A 7,586-nucleotide genomic window follows, 5' to 3' on the forward strand; every position below is an offset into this window, starting at 1 on the left:
GAGGCATATCTTGGTAATGCCTTACTTGTACTGATTGCACGGGTGGACCCAGCGCCACAAGTTTCTTGGTTAGTCTAACGTAGTGTGGGTCTCCTGTGGTAGTTTCGGGGAAGATGGCTCTGTAGTAGAAAGGGCCATACTAGTGAAAAGAGGAAGAGATACAGCGGAATCTATACTGGAAAACATTGCGCTCCTTCTATGCTCCAGTGAAGTTGAAATCTCAAAGGAATGGAAAGGATTTGCGCCGGCGTATTTTAATAAGATGTTGTCTTTTGTGCACGGCTGTGTTAGCCCTTCCAGTCTGAAGAATGTCAACACACGTAATAATTCCAATAAGTTACACTAACCTGATTGAAACTGGTTGGTCTGGAAGCAGCAAGAGCAGCCGACAAGAATCGCCCCGAGGACTTTGCTCCTCCCCTCACCCGGAACTCAGAACCAGCGAGGAAGGAGCACGAACCCCAGGGAAACCCTCTGGGAAGAAAACCTTGGGAGGCAATGATGACCGGAGCTTCGGATGGGAAACTTCTAGTGAACGGGATCCTGGTAAGTCTGTAGCTTGCAGTCCTCTGAAGAGAGAAATGACAGGTAAGTATGAGGAAAAGGTAAGTGTTAGAAAATAGAAGGACGGATGTTCAGAAGCTTACGGGAGGCCCTAAAATGAATTCGGATCCTATCAGAGAGCTGGCTCTTATCGAGGTAAGATGGCGAGTGCGAGAGCAGTCCTGAATCCTCCTGAATGGTCTGAGAGAGGAAAAGTGGTAAGTAAAGAAGAAACAAGAACAAGGGGAAAGAAAGTTCCTCCGAACTGGAAGAGAGAAGACTCACTGCAGTTAGCCACACGGGAAATGCGAAGCAGATTGAATGGGATATTACGGGAAGCGGACCGGGGAGTGAAAGCAAACCCGGGAGTAAAGACGCCTTCAGAAGAACTCCCGAAAGCCTGCACGGAATGGAAATTCTGAGGAGAGAGTAAGGGAGAATAGATTGGGTTAGATTGCAATCGGTTCTTGACAGAAGGAAAAGAGCCTAGTTTTCAAACTTACGGAGCGTCTATCACAGTAGCGACGCATTGCAAAGACCATCTCCGATCCTTAAATATGATCATGTGATTCGTCGTCACCCTCTGCTGGAAGCGTGGCGACATCATGTGACTCGTGGCAGTCGTCCTTGGAGAACGTGAAACAACTAGACTGCTAATGCCTGAATACTTCACCCTTCCTATTCTTGGTACTACATCAGGTTGAATCGATCCACATATTCGTTTCTGATGCAACCAAGTCCAACGTCTGAAAAGTGTAAAAGGCTGAGGAATACAGAGTTATTGAGGCGGTTATGATAAAGCAGTGAGTGTGGAGAGTGAGTGTGCGGAAAATCTTTTAAGGGACAGAAAAGGAATTTTTGGTTAGTAATTTTTGTATTGACGGGTTGGGGTTTTCTTTGATAACATTGGTATTTTTGTGGATTTTTGTTGAAGCATGCAAACTCCATTGAATCATTTATGTCAAGTGCTCCCCAGACATACAATAAAAAATTTGAAATATCATCGGGAATGTTTGAGGGAAACGAAGGGCAAAATGTCTAAAGCGTGGCCTATGAGGGGTCCTATGATAAGGATATATTGAAAAATCTGCATACTTTTTTAGGGATCAATCGTAAGGGGTCGGAATTGGACAATAGACTGAATATCTTGGAGCTATGGTGGTGGTTATATGAGAAGGGCAGGAAGGGCCAGAAGGTTGTGGCTATGGAAGAAGGGACGAGGAAGGAAGGTATAGGAATATGTTCTGCACCACCCCCTTATGGATGCTATACTTTGTCACCCACAGAAGGGTATATAAATCCAGAGTTTGAAGCACCATATTCTCCAGTGACTACTCCAGCGGTTACGAGAGGTCAGGGGTAACAACTCCATGTGCACCATTTTTAGAGAGAAAGGAATATGAGGGCAGCAGAAGGGTAATACCTTCTTTAGTAAAGGTTGGTGGCGGGCCCCAAAGGCAATAGGAAAGAAAAAAATCTATCTTAAGGATAAATCAGCATTAACCTTGGGAGTAGAAGAGCCAGAGAGAAAGAGGGTTGTAAGGAGCAGGCTTGAAGAAGCATCAGTGAGGGGAGAGATGCCCCCCGGTTCCAGGATAGAGAATAGATTACAGAGAGTAGTGGAAAAGCAAGACCAGCAAAATCGTGAAGAAGCAGAAAGGTTAGTAGAGAGCGAAGTAGCATGGGTACAACAGGATAAGAGTAAAAAGCAGGAAGATGAGAACAAGGAAACACAGGAAGCAAGATGGAGACATGGTTAGATTCTCATACGGCTTGATAAATCTGTCATAAAGAGAGTAAGTGTGGACATGGAAAAAAAAAGCACCGCTATAGATCCAGAATTAGAATGAAGGGGAAGAGAGGCAGTCTGCTACGACAGCCCTGAGGGTGTGGTTGTCCCGACAAAAGGATCAGGGGATATCATGGAAGGGACAGAGGAGGAAGAGGAGGATGACTGGGAGACAGACAAAGAGCAATGAGGACAGGAAACAGAGGCTACACCTCCCGCTCTAGTAAGGACTCTGCAAAGTACGCCATGGGGTCTTCAGACATGCTGTGATGCCTGCATGGCTATAGGGAGAGGGCGAGTAAAGATAGCGGAAGCCCGAGTAAAGGCAACAGTGACTCAATACCCACTACTCCAGAAGGGTCAGAGGAGGCTGTATTATGTCCTGTGTTCACACATGGACCAGAATATCTTAATGAAGATTAATGAAGAAGCTTCCTTTGCTTACTGCAGGGGCGGGGAAGTGGATTTATGCTCGAGAAAAACAAACTGCATGTCATGTTGTCAATGTTGTCAATTGGGGACATGAAAAATCTTTTCACAGCCTTGATGGGGGAACAGGCAGATGAGTTGTGGAAGAAAGCAGGGTATATGGGAATTCAATTAGAAACGAATATGCACGATGGAGCGGCTCTCAATAATTATAGGGCACAAGTTTGGGATGCGCTAAGGATAATGTATCCTGATATGCAAGACATAAATTCTGTTCAGGCAAAAACAATGAAGTTAGACGACGATCCCACTGCCCACATTCAGTTGATTCAGGAGATGTGGACAGCAGAGACGAGGGAAGCATGGGCCAAAAATGTGGGCTTCCTAAAGAAGTAAAGCATGACCTAGACAAGGTCATAGGGATAGAGGCCATGAGTTGGCGGGAGATACAAGCGCACATTGTGCAGTTTTGTAAGAGGCGACAGGAAAAGGAAAAGGAGAGTACGGACCATGAACAAAAAGCTGAGGCCAAGCAGGTCCGGAAACTAGTAAAGATTTGTTTAGAGGGGGCAATGATAACCAGCCCCAAAGAGGAACAGCAGGGATAGTAGGGGCAACAAGGACAAATAGACTCTGGAACGGGACAAGCATGGATGGATGGGTATGTACCTGGACCAAGACTGATGAGAGGATTTCCACGGGTTAGGGGAGGATACTCACAATGTGTCGGGTCATTCGGTGGATTTGGAGGAATGGGGCCCCGGTTCACTGGGCCTATTGGAGGGGCGTATGGAGGAATGTATGGAGTGCAGTGTTGGGTGTGTGGAAGAATGGGGCATGTGTCAAGTCGACCAAAGTATTTTAACGGAGGTCCCCTCAAGATGAATACCCAAATATCGCCCTATGTAAGTCCAGGCAGATCAGAACATGGGAATTGGAATGATACAGGCTAATGCCCCGATCATGTCAGCCCAGGTGCCAGTATAGGCTTGGGAGAAGAATCCTGTACAGAATGGCACAGTTACCCATTACACTGGAGCAAGTGTACTTGGAGGAAACCCTTTTTCGCATCCTGGTGCTCAAATGTATCAGGAATAGACCAGGCCACAGGTATCTCTGATGTGTCCAATTCTATCGTTTACTTCAGATCGGAAAAAGGAACGACGGATAGGTGTAAAGGTAGGTAAACAGACATTCTCTTTCATGGTCATCACAGGGGCCATGAAATTCTGTATTAAAGAAGGTGGGTTTCCCCGATCAGGCAAAGCAATGGACACACAGGGATTTTCTGGGGTTGTCCTATTGGTTCCAAACACTGAAGATTTGCGTATCAAGGTAGGTAATCAAACGTTATCTGCTTCCTTGTTATACTGCAAAGATACTGCGGCAAACGATTTGGGAAGGGACCTCCTGAGCAAGCTTAATATGTCGATCACATTTTCAAAGGGTGGCATAGTTTGCTCAATTCCAGGATTGTACCCATTGAGAGAAGCAGCGCTTTTCCCCACATATTGCAGCGACAGCGCGATTAGGGGGGTGCCAGTACATTATGCATTATTCTTGTATGGGGTAATGATAGTGTTAGGTTAGGTACCTGGAATAAGAGATCAGACATGGCGGATATCCCTAGAATAATGCCAAGGACTATCATACAATTCTTCAAGAAGCCGTGGTTGTGAAGAAGGACAGGGTGGTTCTTTCAGGCACCGATGAGGAAGGGGGCGAATGGCGCACAGTGTTGTGTATTGATCCAACCTCATTGTTAAGAGACGTGTCCGATAAACAATTGTTCAAGGATGCCGAAGACACAGGTAAAATGGTTTTTGAGATTGAGGTGCCTTGTCAGGTAATGGTGGATCAAAGGGAAGTACCACAGACTATGCTCATAGTAAGAAAAACATCACCATACTGAAAGGAGGATTTGGAGAAAGTGCCAGACCACTTATGGACCAGCAAACCCCATGATGTGGGGGTATTGAAAGTGTAAGGGTAGTGCAAATAAAATTAAAACAAGGAGCAATTTTACCAAGAGTTAGGCAATACCCCATATCTCAGGAGGCAGACAAAGGAATTTTTGAGACCATTATGGTGTTGGTGAAGCAAGACATTATGCAACCTTCCGCGTCCCCATGTAACACAGCCATTTACCCTGGGGTCTAGTTGGAGGATGGTTCAGGATTTGTGGCCTCTGAACAACATTGTTAAAGCAGAATTTCCAGTGGTACCATATCCTGCTACCATTCTCTTTAACATCCCTACTAAGTCGACCCACGGCCACTCCTAAAAAAAGCCACGCTTGACCCAACGAATACTAACAACTACAGACCGATAACGACAGTCCCCTTCCTCTTAAAAATCCTGGACAAAGCAGCTCACAACCAGATACAATCATACATAGAAACTAACTCCATATTAGGCAAAAGACAATCCGGATTCCGTGCTGGCCACAGAACTGAATCTGCCTTATTAGACCTAAAACATCAAATCTCACAGATCATGGACAAGGGCAAACCTGCATTGCTCCTCCTCCTCGATCTATCAGCTGCATTTGACTTGGTAGATCACCAAACACTTACCACTCACCTTACCCATGCAGCTCATTTCTCTAAACAAGCAGCATCCTGGATCACATCCTTCCTTGAAGGTTGTCATGAACCGTCGTCTACGTCCTTTCTGGACCTCCTGGTTCCTGACTCGCAGGGGATTGCATGCAGTTATCCTTCCAACATGGCCGCCCGAAACAGAATACTCCAGATCGGTCTATGCGTTCCATGCTGCTCATCCTACAAAAGGGACACGCCCCCGCGGCTCTGCGCGGCTCAATGCTACCGCTACCTGTAGTCAGACATGCTTAGCCGGAGTTCGATCGGGACTCTCGCTTGATTCCTTGTTCCCAGTCCCTTGAACTCCCTCCTGTTCCCTTTCCTCCCCAATCTCCTGGAAAGCCTTCTGCGCTCGATTCACGGTCTTCCGTGCCTTCGAGCGTACCTTAATTAGTTCCTGGAATTACCCTGGACTTGTAGAATGCTCCTGGAATCTGAATCACTACTCTCACGCTGGACGCCGAAGACCGGCTTTCGGGACTATATAAATCCCGGACCGTAAAGAAGAAGAAATCCCAGAAGGTCGCAAGTACACAACAGAAACAGGTGAGAAGGGGAGAGACTTGTGATAAAGGTAGAGCCATGGAGGTCTACTCGGACACAGCAAACGCAGACCCTACCACCATCAACTGCGGTGTCCCCCAAGTATCTTGTACAGCCCCCACCCTCTATAACCTCTTTACAAAACCCCTGTTCGACCTACTGGACTCTATGGGTATAGCATATACCAACTATGCAGATGACTCCCAAGTACTTATATACCTATCTGGGCTCTATCACCAAGACGCCACAACCCTTCACAACATCTATGCCACTATCCAAGCTTGGATGGCAATCAATGGCCTGTGTCTTAACGGGGAAAAGACTGAAATCCTCATCATTGGCCTAGCAAACACAATAACGAAGCTCAGCCCCCAATACGCCAACTTCAACATAGACAACACTACCATCTCTGTATCATCCTCTGTCAAGACTCTAGGTGTTCACATTGACGCAAATCTATCGATGAACAAACAAGTCAGTGTCATAGCCTCTGCATCTGCATTCAGCACCAAACGCATTTATGCCATCACACCCTACCTATCCACCCCCAACCGCCTGGCCATAGCTAGAGCAACTATAGGTGCAAAACTCAACTACTGTAACACCCTCCTAGCTGGCACCTCCGCCAAGAACTTTCAAAGACTGCAAACCACACAAAACAATGCACTCAGAGCCGCGATGAGCATCCCTAGAAGAGACCATATATCACACGCCAGACGTGAAGCACGTTGGCTCCAGGTCAAAGACCGTATCACTCTGAAAATCCTCACCATCACACACAGATGTATCTACAAAACTGCCCCTACTTACCTATCTGAAGCATTATCCAGGACCACATCCACACGCCCCACCAGAACTCAGTACACCAACCAGCTACTCATACCACACATAAAGAGAACTACAGCTGGAGGTCTAGGCTTCTCCTACATTGCACCAAAACATTGGAACTCTCTCCCGGCCACCCTCAGAGCTGAAACTTCCATCTTTGTCTTTTGCAACAACCTCAAGGCCACTTTCCTCAACTAGCCTTACTCTGGCATCTTTACTGTAATATCATACAAATGTATACATTTATTGTAACCTGTACATATATTACCAATGACTATATAACTATATTGTACCCTGTATATATATACTGCTAATGACTATGCAACCAAGCTTTGTACTGTAACAAGTGCCACGATGTCCTCGGACTGTTGTGCGCTATATAAATCCGAATAAAACTAACAAACAAACAAACAGTTATTGATTTGACTTTTTCTCGGTTCCTTTGCACGATTCTCAGAACCTCACAGCGTTTATTTATCGTGGACAGATTTGAACACACAAGGTTACCCCAGGGGTACTGTTAATCTCCAAGTGTTTTTAACAGAGTTATTCATATGGATTTGGGGAACTTACAAATGTCCAGCACTGTAATTCAGCACGTGGACAAATTACTTGCTTGTAGTGCTTCAGAGGAACAGTGTCGATGAGACTTAGTGAGACTCCTCACCCTGCTGACGGAGAAGGGATACATAGTGGACAAAGAAAAACTGCAATATTGTCAAACAGAAGCAGTGTATTTGGGACAGGTACTATGATCTGCAGGGAGAAGGGTAATGCCTGAGAGACCCACCACCATTCAAAACACACTTCAACCAACTACAGTAAAAAAGGTGCCACAGTTTCTGGGGCTC

Source organism: Ambystoma mexicanum, chromosome 3p, assembly GCF_040938575.1.
Source record: "Ambystoma mexicanum isolate Mex_15411 chromosome 3p, UKY_AmexF1_1, whole genome shotgun sequence".
Classification (NCBI taxonomy): Eukaryota; Metazoa; Chordata; class Amphibia; order Caudata; family Ambystomatidae; genus Ambystoma; species Ambystoma mexicanum.